This window comes from Mustelus asterias, chromosome 9 (genome assembly GCF_964213995.1).
Source record: "Mustelus asterias chromosome 9, sMusAst1.hap1.1, whole genome shotgun sequence".
Classification (NCBI taxonomy): Eukaryota; Metazoa; Chordata; class Chondrichthyes; order Carcharhiniformes; family Triakidae; genus Mustelus; species Mustelus asterias.
In genome coordinates this window covers 92,106,183-92,120,844 of record NC_135809.1, presented here as the reverse complement: position 1 = coordinate 92,120,844, position 14,662 = coordinate 92,106,183, and positions in this window count along the sequence as shown.

Below are 14,662 nucleotides of genomic sequence, written 5' to 3'. Positions count from 1 at the left end.
GGCATCTCCAGCTCTTTCGATACCAATCAAGTAAACGAACTCAAATTAACTTAGGGACAAAGTAAAAGGGGCAGCTCCCCAAAAGGAAGGGGGGAACAGCCCGAACCAAAAACAAAGTCGAAAGGAAACTTAAAACGTCAAACCAAAAGGTGATTATCGGGGTCGATAATACACCCCAGCCCCTGCGGTGCCCAGCGGTCCGGCATCTCCACATTACAACAACATCGATGTAAACTTATCAGGATGCACCGTTCTATATTTATATTTATGTCTGCTTGAGACCAGCACAGATGAAAATAACAGACACGAATGACTCATCACCCCCAATCCCCAGGGAAAAAATATTTACCAATACCTTTTGATGACGACAACGCTTAAAAGTGCATTAGCAATTTTTGGCATCGCAATGGGGAATTTTTTCACCTTTATTTGTCAAGGTGTGACCGAATCTTGTCACTTGGTTATAACAAATTGCTGCAATCAAGGACAAGTTGCATTCATGTACAATGCCTTCAAGGCAAGAAGCAAGGATTTTTAGAATGCAGGATAAGTGAGCGACAGCTAACTAATGCAAAAGTTAAGATAACTGACTGAAAGTTACTTAGGAAGAAGTGTTTTGACAGTATTTCTAAAGGTGGAGAGACAAATGGTTTAGGGAAGGCTGATCTTACCAGCAAGCCAATTTTTTATGCAATTGGCTAATTCTCCCAAGATCCCATGTGATCTAAACTTACTGACTGTCTACCATGCGGGGTACCTTGTCGAAGGCGTTGCTAAAGTTCATGTAGACAATGTCTACCGCACTGCCCTCATCTATTTTCTTGGTCACCCCTTCAAAGAACCCTATCAAATTTGTAAGACATGATTTCCTATGCACAAAGCCATGCTGCCTATCCCTAATCAGTCCTTGCATTGCATGTAGATCCTGTCTCTCAGAATCCCCTCCAACAACTAAGCAGCACTGAAGTTAGGCTCAATGCTCTGCAGTTCCCTGGTTTTTCTCTGTCGTCTTTCTTAAATAACGGCACAACATTTGCCTCCCTCCAGTCTTCCGGCACCTCACCTGTGGCTGTTGATGATACAAATATCTCCGCTAGGGGCCCTGCAATTTTTTCCCTAGCTTTCAACAATGTCCTGCAATACATTTGATAAGGTCCTGGGGATTTATCTATCTTTATGCATTTCATGTCCTCCAGCACCTCCTCTTCTGTAATGTGGACGCTTTTCAAAACATCACTGTTTTCTTCCCTGAGTTTCCTACCTTCCATGTCTTTCTCCATGGTAAATACTGCAAGAAATATTTGTTTAGGATCTCACCCATCTCCTGGGGTTCCACACATAGACAACCTTGTTGATTTTTAAGGGCCCTATTCTCTCCCTAGATACTTGTTTGCCCTTGATTGGATTCCCCCTTACCTTATCTGCTAAGGCTATCTAATGTCTCCTTTTTGTCCTCCTGATTTCCTTTTTAAGTGTACTGTTACACCCCCTATACTCCTAAAGTAATTCACTTAACCCCAGCTGCCTAAGACTGACATATGCTTCCTTTTTATTGACGAAAGCCTCAATATCGCTAGTCATCTAGTGTTCCCTACTCCTGCCAGCCTCGCCTTCACACTAACAGGAACATGCTGACCCTAAACTCTCATTATCTCACTTTTGAAAGGCTCCCACTTGTCAGATGTTCTTTTACCTTCCTTTCCTCCTCAACCTTAAGATTTTTAAAATCCAAGCTTAGTGCCACCAAATTCTTAATTATTTAGCTTTGACCAACTTTGACTTTTCACTTAAGTTTTTCAAGAAAAAGTGCATACAATAGGTTTTGAAGCTGAGTCCTGGCATTTTTTTAATTCATTCGTGGGACATGGGCATCACTGGCTGCCCAGCATTTATTGCCCCTCCCTAGTTACCCAAGGGCAGTTGAGAGTCAACCACATTGCTGTGGCTCTGGAGTCACATGTAGGCCAGACTAGGTAAGGACAGCAGATTTCCTTCCCTAAAGGACATTAGTGAACCGGATGGGTTTTCACAACAATCGACAATAGTTTCATGGTCATCAGTAGATTCTTAATTCCAGATATTTTTTATTGAATTCAAATTCCACCATCTGCCGTGGTGGGATTCAAACTCAGGTCCTCATTAGCTGAGTTTCTGGATGAGTAGTCTAGCGATAATACTACTAGGCCATCGTCTCCCCCTATCACATATACTATCAAATTTGGTTTCCATATCTATGATAGATAAGATTTGATTTTGAATATTTCAATCAAATATCCTCTTATATAAATCCATGGGTTGATGAATACCAGGCTCCCAGAATACATTAAAGGAAGACCAATAAAAAATGTTTGCTTGCCTGAGGATATTAATTTTTTGGGAGGAATAAAAAAAATTTTTGATGTAGCTGCTGGATCCCTAAAAAGAACATGAAAAGTAGAATAATGTATATTACAATGACAGTGACTGCAGCTGATGCCAGTGTCTCATTCCTCTTAACACAAACTTACTGAACACTGTGACAATCACGGAATTCTTACGGCGCAGATTTTTGACACAGCCACAGGAAACCATGTCCTCCCTTATGGTTGGATCATTCTGATCTTCTATTCTACATACAGAGGAAACAACTTCACACCTGCATGTTTGTGATTTTAATTTTCTCTTGTCTTTCCAATAAAATCTCACAGACTGACAATCCAATCTAATCAGATAATGACCCGGAAAGATTGTTCAAATTTGCCTTCCGAACATGATATCTGCTGGGCCTGTGTTCTAAAAATTCATTTATGGGATGTGGGTGGCACTAGCCAGACCAGCAACTATTACCCAGCCCTAGTTGCCCTTAAGAAAGTGGTGGTGAGCAGTCTTCTTGAACCGCTGCAGTCCCTGAGGTGTAGGTACACCCACAGTGCTGTTAGGGAGGGAGTTCCAGGATAGTAATCCTGTATCCTGTGGTGTTGCTTATAGCCACAACATTGCTACTTTAACATCTTGACTGCTCTTACAGTGATGTTACAGTCTGTACCATCCTTTCTGCTAGCCCACTTGACCTCAGATATTGTGGGGATGACATGATGTGGTTTACAACACATTTTACATACATATCTTGGGAGGGTTTGCCACTGTACTGTGGACTGTTGTCCAACGTTATCTCTTCCAGAGAACCAAAAGGACTGAAAATTGCACTCATTTTGTTTTAAATCAATGCACTTTGATGTATCCCTCAGTTTGCAAATGATAGGAAATTTGGAGAGTAGTCAGGAACACACAAGTCATTAACTTTGACAGTAAATAAGTCAGTAGCTATCCTGGACCATGGATGTGATGGAATATCATGAGGATGGAGTGGCTCTTTGTATTGATACAATTAATGAACCTGAAATGCATCGCATATCCTCCCAGCTCATTTTATGTCATTATTGATCCTTGGCCAATAACTGTCTCATTTACAAGTCATCTTGTTTTATCAATGCCCATGTGACCTTGATGTAACTGAATAAGGATATCTCAACAAAGTGCTTCTGATATCAGCACTTGCTACCCTTGAAAATGATTCCAGTTGAATTACAAATTTCATTACAATACAGCAGAAAGATTTGAAGTCTGTGGGAACTTCTGGTACCGTAACCAGCAATCTACTGATGATGATCTGCCGTAATATAGAAACATAGAAACTAGAAGCAGGAGTAGGCCATTCGGCCCTTCAAGCCTGCTCCGCTATTCATTTTGATTATGGCTGATCATCGAATTCAATATTCTGATTCCCCCTTCCTCCCATATCACTTGATCCCTTTAGCCCCTAGAGATATATCTAATTTCTTCTTGAAATCAGACATTTTGGCCTCAATTACATTCTGTGGTAGTGAATTCCACACATTCACCACCCTCTGGGCGAAAGGTTTACCCCTTATCCTCAAACTATGACCCCTGGTTCTGGACTCCCCCACATTGGGAACATTCTTTCTGAATCTACCCTGTCTAACCCTGTTAGAATTTTATAAGTTTCTATGAGATCCCCTCTCACTCTTCTAAACACCATTGAATAGAATCGTAACTGACTTAGTCTCTCGTCATATGACAGGCCTGCTGTCCCAGGAATCAGCCTGGTAAACCTTCGCTGTACTCCCTATATGACAAGGACATCCTTCCTCAGATAAGGACTGCACACAATACTCCAGGTGTGGCCTCACCAATGCCCTATACAATTGCAGTAAAACATCCCTATCTGTAATCTCAAATCCTCTTGCTATGAAGGCCAACATACCATTTACCTTCTTTACTGCCTGCTGTACTAGCGCATTTACTTTCAGCAACCGATGCATGAGGACACCAAGGTCTCGCTGAGTATCCATCTCTTTCAATTTACACCCATTCAAGTAATAATCTGTCTTCCTATTATTGGTACCAAAGTGGATAACCTCACATTTATCTACATTATACTGCATCTGCCATACATATGCCCACACACTCAGCTTGTCCAAATCACGCTAAAGCATCTCTGCATCCTCCTCACAGCTCATCCTCCCACCCAACTTTGTATCATCTGCAAATTTGGAGATAATACATTCAGTTCCCTCTTCCAAATCATATATAATGTGAACAGTTAGGGTCCGAGCACAGATCCCTGTGGAACCCCACTAGTCACCGACTGCCAATCAGAAAAAGACCCATTTGTGTCAACCCTTTGCTTCCTATCTATTAACCAGCTTTCTATCCATCTCAAGACATTACTTGCAATCCCAGAAATTCCTCCTCTATTGAACTGTCACTAATTTGATTCTCCCAATCTACATGCAGATTGAAGTTACCCACAATCACAGATGTTCCTTTAACACATGCATCTCTGATTTCCTGTCAAATACTTTTCCCAACATTACCACTACTGTTTGGTGGTCTGTATACCACCCCCACCAATGTTTTTTGCTCCTAATTGTTTCTTAACTCGACCCATACAGATTCTACATCATCTATGCTAATATTTTGCCTCAATATTGTATCAATATCATCTTTGATCAACAATGCAACTCCACCACCTTTTTCTTTCTGTCTGTCCTTCCTAAACACTGAATAGCCCTCAATGTTTAGTTCCCATCCTTGGTCACCTTGGAGCCACGCCTCCGTAATACCAACTATATCATACCCCTTTACATCTATCTGTGCAACTAATTCATCCATTTTGTTTTGAATGCTCCAAGCATTCAGGTACAAAACCTTAAGGAGAGCACTTTTAACATTTCTTTTCCCTTAAATACTAATTTTTACTTAGTCCTTATCTGACTCTGACCCTTGATTACTCTACCTATCACCTTCCTTATTCTCCTGTCTTTTCCTCTTGTTCTTAATTTCACCTGCTCTGAATCCTTGCAAAGGTTCCCACCCCCCTGCCATATTAGTTTAAAGCCTCCCCAATCACTCCTGAGGACAAGATCTCTGGAAGTCTCTGACCAGAGCTTCTCACATTTTTCTTGTCCAAATTTGGACAATGTTGTCCACACCTTCTCTTTCTGTATCTACATCATCCCTTGGATATCCAACGGTATATATTCTGTCTTCTTGGGTTTGGTGGCCAGCTTAATGTTCTAGATCATACCAGTTATTTCTGTTGCAGATCTTGAATAGAGTCAGTAGGATCACACTTGCCTTAACCAAGTTTTATTAGTTTTTTCTGATGTTGTAAATCATCATGGTCTGGAGTTCACTGCCTGCTGGCAATCCTGCTATCGATGGTCCATTGGTGTCAATAAAGACTTGTGGAAACTAAACAAAACTTCCATATTTGCATTTCAACATCAATATGCCCAGAAATTGGTGGCGAATCTAGCCCTTGTTGGCTATAACATGGACACCCATTTCACCAAGTACATGTCTCTGAACATCCACAGTGGTAAAATGTTGGCACTTGCACCAGTGTCTATCTTCAGTCTAGCCCACGCTTCCTATTTTTACTAGGGCATATCATTTCAACTGTAGTGAGAGCTGCCAGTTGGATGATTACATCCACATGCTGCACAACATAAGCTTGTTCAATTTCAAAGTCATGTTCTGTCTACTTTGTCATCCAGGTCTCTGCTGCATGCTGAATTGTGACTGCCCAAGGAATAATTGCAGATACATAGATATGTCTGAAACAATAACTGGTTTATTGTATGAACATAACTATTTATAGAAGTACGAGACTACAGGTATTAGTCTAAACCAGAAGCTTTCTCTTTCTAGACTCCTAGTTGTGTAACTCTCTTACATTATCATGTGGATGATACTGTTTCTCCAGTCTCAAGATTAACCTTTTATCTCTGAATACCCTAAGACTACAGCCCCCCTCCACCTCCCCCAAGTTTTTATCCAAATATATTTATAGTTACATGCTACCTTTTCTCCCCACAAGTCTCTAACTTCATATGTTTAATTGGTCTGGAGGTCTCGTGACTCTCCCTGATTCTTGTGAGGCTCAGAAGGTCAGTAATCTCCCTTTCATTTTTTTTGCTTTGACTTGGTTGATTCTCGGTAACATTTACAGTGTCTAGTGCATTGTCAGTTTGACATTTATAGGAACAAGAGGAGGCCATTCAGCCTTTGAGCCAGCACCGCCATTCAATACAATCATGGCTCATCAGACACGTCAATGCCCATTACACAAACTATCCCCATAACCCTTTATGTTATTGTTAATCAGAAATGTATTAAATATACTCAATGACTGAGCTTCCACATTACTTCAGATTCACAACTCACTGTGCAAAGAAACTTCTTCTCATTTTGTCCTAAGTGGCTTCCCCCTTATTTTGAAATTGTATCCCCTGGTTCTAGACTCCCCAACAAAGAGAAACATTTTACCTGCATCTACCCAGTCTATTCCTTTAAGGATTTTGTAGGTTTCAATGAGATCACCTCTCATTCTTCAAAACTCTAGAGAAGACAAACTCAGTTTGCCCAATCTTCCTTCATAAGGCAGACCCACCAACCCAGAGCAAATCTGGTGAACCTTCATTGCCTCTATGACAATAATATCCTTTCTGAGATAAGGGGGCCAAAACTGCACATGTACTCCAGGTACAGTCTGACCAAGCTTCTATACAATTGAAGTAAGACCTCCCTATTCCTGTACTCAAATCCTCTTGTGATAAATGCTAATATTCCATTAGCCTTCCTAATAGCTTGCTGCACCTCATATCAGCCTTCAGTGACTTATGGACAAGAACATCCAGGGCCCTTTGTACATTTACATTTAATTTCTTACCATTTAGAAAATACTTTGCACATCTGGTTCCTTCTACTAAAGTCGATTACCTCATATTATATTCCATCTACCACATTCTTGCCCACTCACTAACTCTGTCTAAATTCTCCTGCAGCTGTTTTACATCTACCTCATATCATACATTCCTGCCTACCTTTCTATTATCTGCAAACTTTTGGTCCCCACATCCAAATCATTTATATCTATTGTGAACAGCTGAGGCCCAAGTACTGATCCTTGTGGTACCCCACTAGCCATAGCCTGCCAACATGAGAATGACCCATTTATTCCGAATCTGTTTTCTACCTGTTAGCCAACACTGAATCCATGCCAGTGTATTGCCTCCTATCCCAAGTGCTTTTATTTTGCTAATCAACTCCTGTGGGAGACTTTATCAAAAGCCTTCTGAAAATCAAAATATATTACATCCATCAACTCTCCTTTATCAAATTTGTTAGTAGCATCCTCTAAAACGCCAACAAATCCATCAAACATGATTTCCCATTCGTAAATCCATGCTGACTATACCCAATCAGATCATGATTGTCCAAGTGTCCATTTATCACATCCTTTACAACAGATTCTAGCATTTTCCCTACGACAGATGTAAGGCTGACAGGTCTGTAGTTCCATTTTTTCTCTCTTCCTGCCTTCTTAAATAGTGGGGTGACATTTGTTATCTTCCAATCTTCAGGAACCATTCCAGAATCTATAGAATTTTGGAAAATGATCACTAATGCATCCATTATCTCTATACCAACCTCTTTCAACATGCTGGGATGCATAACATCAGGTCCTAGGACTTATCAACTTTCAATCCCATTAATTTATCCAATTCAGCCATCTTGCTTATATTAATTTCCTTCAATATTGCATTCTTCTTAGTCCCTTGGATCTTTACAGCTGGGAGATTTCCTATATTTTCCTTAGTGAAAACAGACACAAAGTAATCATTTAGCTTTTTTGCCATTTCTCTATTCCCTGTTATGAATTCTCCTGACTCTGCCTATAATGGATCCACAGTTGCCACACTTTCTTAACATACCTATAGAAGCTTTTACAGTCTATTTTTATGTTTTTTGCTAGATTGCATTCATAATTTGTTTTCTCTTTATCAGTTTCTTGCCTACCTTTGCTGTTTTCTAAAAACTTCCCAATCCTCAGGTTTACTACTATTTCTGACAACTTCGTAAGCTTTTTCTTTTAATCCTCTACAATCCTCAACTTCCTTTGTCAGCCATAGTTGACTGGCTTTTTGCACCTTGAAATAATGCATAGGTGCTATAAGCTATGGAGACTACCAATTGCCTATGCAAGCTTACCTCTTAATGTATTTTCCCAATTCACCTCAGCCAATTTGTCCCTCGTGCCTTCATAATTTCCTTTATTCAACTTTAACACCTTCAGATTGAACTTTCTCACTTCTCAACATTTGGTTCTCCCTGATGTATAATAGAACATTCTCTTACCTGGATCTTGTCTTCCTCTCCTTGCTGTTATACTTCTCTCAATCCATTGCTTTTCTCTCTCATGGTAATATTTTATGGGTCTATCGCTTTCTTTGGGCGCGTTCGCCCCAACACCAGAAAATCCCACCCGAGATCAATGGACCTTTGCATGGTCCGTGTTCCACCCACTACGATTCCCATGGTGGGTGGGACAGGAAAATTTTGCCCTTTACGTTTACTATTTACTATGTTCCCTATCCTTGTTTGCTGAGTTGACTCTGGTTCCTTTTGATGGTTTCATCTGCCATCCTTTATTTCTAAAATGATGACTCTGTAGCCTCTGGTTCATGAAGTCTTAGGGAATTCTGGCCTGCTGCTTTTGGAGATAATAATATAGGCAAGACAGGAAGCTTACTTCCCTTAAATTACCGTAACCCATAGCCGTAAGGCCAATGTCCTCCAATGTGGAAGAGGTGGACATTGCCTGGCTCAGTTCTGTCTCTGGTTCTGGGTTTGCTTTACTGTTTGCCCCTGGACTACCAGTTTTGGTGGATGAGTAGATGTGAATGTACTGCCAGGTGAATATGGTATCGTACCAGTGCATTCTATTGTCTGAGTTTTGTCTGCCATAATCTCTGCTGACACAGAATGATAAAGGGCCATGGTCACATTCAGGTACTCATTGGCCCAGTTTGTTCATTAGTACTTCAGGAAGAACAAGTTTTCTCTCCATCCTCGGATATATTCTTGGAAGAGACTGAATAATTGGCCTCAATGAAGTGTCAAGAAAAAGAACGCGAGGTCTCGGAGTGTCAAATTAAACCCACATGCCAGGCTTTCCAGCACAGTCACAACTGACTGACTGCACTGTGCTGTTTGAAGAATGTGCATGAAGCTATTCAACCAATCACAGGCCGAGTCCTCTCTGCATTTGCTGCTGATAGGTCACTAGTGAGATTTAATTTGGCACTGAGACCTTGCATTCTTTTGGCAATATCGTGCAGTAAAGAGTGGGAGGGTAAGTTTATAAGAATGAAAGTTCAAAAGATAGGAACACTATACCGAGCCCCAGGTAAGTCAATGCAGTGGACCTCAGGTGAAACAGCAGTGAACAGCAGGCCCCAGGTGAGGCAGTGGACCCCAAGTGAGGCAACAAGGAGCAGTGGACCCCAGGTGAGGCAGTGGATGGACCCCATGCGAGGCAGCAGACAAACCCCAGGTGAAGCAGTGGACCCAAGGTGAAGTAGCATTTCCCAGGTGAGACAGCAGGCTACAGCAGACTCCAAGTAAGGCATCCGAGGGATCCCAGGTGAGGCAATGGACAGACCCCAGGTGAGTTAGTGGACAAATCTCAGGTGAAGCAGTGGACACGAGGTGAGGCAGCATTCCCCAGATGAGACAGCAGGGAACAGCAGACCCCAGGTGAGGCTTTAGATGGACCCCAGACAAGGCAGCAGGCAGACCCCATGTGAAGCAAGACCCCAGCAAGATGAGAGGGTGAGGGAAAGGAAAGTCTGAGGGTGGCGGGGGGAGAGAGAGAGAGAGTCTGAGGGTGGAAGCACTATGTTTAACAGAAAATAGAGATTCCTCTGACACATCTGCTGAGAAGTCGAAAAGAAGCAGGAAGTTATTTTTCGATGTAACAAAAGACAATCAAATCAATTTACAAGGAAAAGAGAAGATCCTTGTTGAGACTGTCAATGTTATTTGTGACATTGGTGCACAAATATGTAATTATGCATAGATGGTGCAATTGCAAAGTAGAAGTTAAACTCTAAAGAAAACTCGATTTATTTTGTGTGTTTTTGACATAAGTATGGATGAAAATGCTAAAAGCCATTGCAGAAAGAAATTAAGTGAATTCTACCAAGAGGACATAGGCATAAATCGTTTTGAAGGTGAAGCGAAACATTTCATTCATTTTATCGAAAATGATGAGATCTGTTCCTTGAGATCGCCAGTTGACTTGTACATGAGTCTGCAGGCAACCTTTCCAAATGTAGAAACCATTCTGAAAATATTTTTTTAAACAATGTCTATCACAAATGCTTTTAGTGAACATTCTTTCTCTATATCGAAACAAGTTAAACATGATTTGCAAAGTACAATGAGTCAGGAACATTTGACAAGTTTGGCTTTATTGACAATTGAAAGTGCCTCTTCACAAAATATTACTTACAATGAAGTAATTGACAGTTTTGTAAAGAAAAAGTGTAGAAAAATAGTTTTCCAAATGGTCATGCCAACAAGGTATGAAGAAAAAATAAACTTAGAAATCAAAATGGACAATTGTTGGGCTGATAAAATGGCTGTAGTTGGTCACACTAAAGTCTGGCTCTAAGATTATCAGCTCAAAACACAATAGGTTTTACCAAAGGGGCCTCATTAGCCAAATAACTCCGCCCAAACCACCTTTGCACATGACCAAGGCGTGAGCTGTTTGAATTGCTTAATCTATGCAGTTTTCGAATTCCACCTTCAGTCTTTGTTTTAACCTCTGAAGAGAAGCAGGATTGTACATGATAGCAGCTTGTCTCCGACCACCATCTCACTCCAAGACTGGCCTCCAGAAAGAATCCTGTTTTCACCTACAAAGTGTACACATTACACAATACTTTGCTGCATCTTCAACAGCCTCAATCAAGTTCTGAGAACACGGACCTGGAATCCTGCCAGACAAAGCCACCTGAAATTAAAGTTGGACTCATTGGACTCCACTCACATTAATTTACCAATACTTTTTTTTGATTTCTTCAAAGGAAGTTCATTTTTATTTTTCAAACTAAATGAGAATCTGTGAAATATAATGAATGGCAGCCTATATATCTCAGTGATTGGAGTATTTGCTTTTGCACAGGCTCATTCTTAATAAATCTTAATCTTAAAAAAAAGTTGCCAGGCAATGGTTTTACTAGTTGCACAGATCATGTACAACATTCCATTTAAATTGTCTAACAAAGGACTGGACCATTCGAAATGCTGCTATACGCATAGCCACATAGTTTTCATTTCCTTATAGATCATATAAAGCACATATAAAGTAAACTGTGAAAAAATAAGTACATTTCCAGATTCCTGCAGTACCAGTTTTCTGTAACAAGTTGGTCCAGTTACCCTGGAACTGCCTGTGTGGCAGTGATGTTATTGGCTGATTCTTCCACTTCATTTCTCGTCAGAAAGTTCCACGTTAGCTCACCTCATGTTGCAATATTTACCATCATACAGACAAGAGGTAAGCTTCAACAAGGCAATTATTCATACAAACATGTTTTTACAAGTCAAAAAGTACTGCTCAATTTGTTTATATTCTTGGCTTCAGCCTTCAGGTCGCAGGGTGGATCCAGACAGCCCAAAAATGAAGCTGAGCACAGAATGCCACGAACTGCAAATCCGCAACTGCCTCTTGGAATATATTGGTGTTTCAGCTGTCCTCAGCCATTGGTCCACTAGCCACAGTTCCTTACTGTACAGCACTGTGCAATTTGCTTCTGTATCCAATTTTAAGTTAGTGATGCGCCTTGAAACAAATGTCCACATTCCAGAAATTTTATCCTGGATCTTTGATCTCGCCTAGGAAACACTGTTGCCCCTCTTTTTGGTGAGACTCCTGTTTCATTAATGGCCTTGTGTGCGAACATTCTTTTGTGATCCTTTAAGTTTCTGAAGGTTTTAGTTCTTCACATCTGTCCAAACATTTTACAATGAAAGCATTCTGTAGTCCTTGCAGGGCACTTTACATGACTGTGGCACTTTTTGGTGCCACATGCTGCATGGTTTACTTGTATCTCGCCCTTTCGTTCCAAAAGGTCTTTTTTGCTCTGATAAGTATTTGACATTCTTTGGTTTTGTTGCGCAAACCTGTGTTTTAACTTCTAATAGCAAATAAAAACACTAAGTCAACTTTAAATGTTTCAACACAATTTTCTTTATTTTGTCGCTACTTAGAAAATAGTCAGTACTTGCAATGGATAAACTAAATACTCACTGTCCGTTACTTAATTTAAGGCTGATTTCCACTTGCAATAGAAACCTGGCCAAGTTTTGCCATAGGGGGTTTCAGTCTTTTTCTTCAGGATGTTGTGTTCTTTAGTGAATGTTGGTCCCGGGTTTTCACTGAACATAAACTCTTTGTGTTAGCACTTTTATACACCAAAGCTTTGTTGGCAACTGGCCAAAATAATTGATCAGAAACCAGTTGCATCATTCGATTAGGCCAATCAGATAGAGCCAGTGCAACTAGGATTGGGACCCTCCATAACCTCCCCCCCCCCCCCCCCCCATCATGTTTATGCCTTACTGCACATAGCCCACATTCCAATTCCCATATAAGGAAATACTGGCTCCAAAATGTCTACAAACTCCTTTAGCTCTTTGCTTGGGAACACGCTGTCACATGGTTTAACACCTTGCCTCTTTTGATAAGTCTCATGCCAATTTAGCCATAGGAAATCCCAGTATGCTTAAAATATCTTTGACCAAAAATCAGTTTTGCTTGAAGCGCTTTCAGTATACTAAAAGTTATATTTCTGCAGGCAATTTGGCTACACTTTAATATGCTGTACCATCATTGGGGGTTTTCTGAACTTCTCTTCTGAGCATGGCTCTTAATGAACCTCTGATTGTCTGATTAAGTGTATCACCTTCTTCAATGTTAAGCATTCTTTGGACTCCAGTGGATCAGAAAGGGTGTCATCAGTTACTCCAACTACAATGCAATCTTGCATCAATTAGATACAAGATATTCACAACCATCAGCCAATCAATATAGATCATTGATAAAGGTATCTACTGGTTCATCAGTCTTTTGGACCCTTTTGTTAATCTTGACTCAAGTACAATAAGTACAATAGTGTATTGACTGGTTCAGACTCTGACTTATTGTTTAACACACATGCAATTTTAAATTTAAAAAATCTCTTCCGCCATAGTGCCTAATTCCTGTCTGACCTGGCCCTTCCTGTAGTATAAGGGTCTGCACATACGGTGTCAATGTGGAACTGAGTACAGTTCTGCCTCCACAATGATGCAAGATGACAGATTGTGGTATTGAGCAGAGATGTGTGAAACCTAGACATGGAGACAGCCTCTTGCCTGTACCCTTTACTGTATATGTGTATATAGTTACAAGTAGTTAATAAAGACTTGCTGTTAACCTACTAAAGACGATGAAGAGTTCTTTAATAGACACTGCTCTACACCAACCCCTTCTCGTGCGCAAATCAGTCTGGCAATGTAAATTTGGATTTCATAGCTGCATTAATCTCTTAGGAGGTTGGCCAGGATTTTTTAAACTTCTGCTGCGGTCAGGGAGTTTTCCGGTGCTGATCAGGTTTTCACTGACATCCGTGTGGTCACTGACCCTCTTGGCAGTAGTTCCTAAACTTGACAGAATTTAAACAGCTGATTCTTTTCTCTTTCAATTGCATCCAGAGTCGCCACTTGTAATAGCACTGACTTCACACCCAGACTGCAGGATGTACTGAAACCTGCACTCACCAAAATGCAATTTTTCCCAATATTGCCTGCTTACTGGGGCATAAATTAGAAGCTTTTAAGTCTTTTTCAACATTTTCCCACCTTTCCTGATTGTTGCCAGGTTCTTTGACTCTGCTACTGCTCCACAGACCACCACATGCTATGGTGTAACCATTAGAAAGCTGAACAAGTGATTTCACCTCTGATTCTCAGCCTCCACGTCTTCTCTGGAATGCTTTTGGCGATTTTCAGCTGCCATACCGATGTCTTCAGTTTTGCTGACTTTTTAAAAGTTGATTGAGAGATTTCAGGGTCTTCACTGCTGCCACTATGTTGTATGTTAGTTGTGACTGGCTATAGAATGATTGCAGAGACATAGATATGCCTGAACAATAATTGGTTTATAAGTACATAACTATTTACAGAAGTACGAGAATACAGGCATGAACCATGAGCTTTCTCCTTCTCGACTCCTAGCCATCTGACCCTCTTACATCATGTG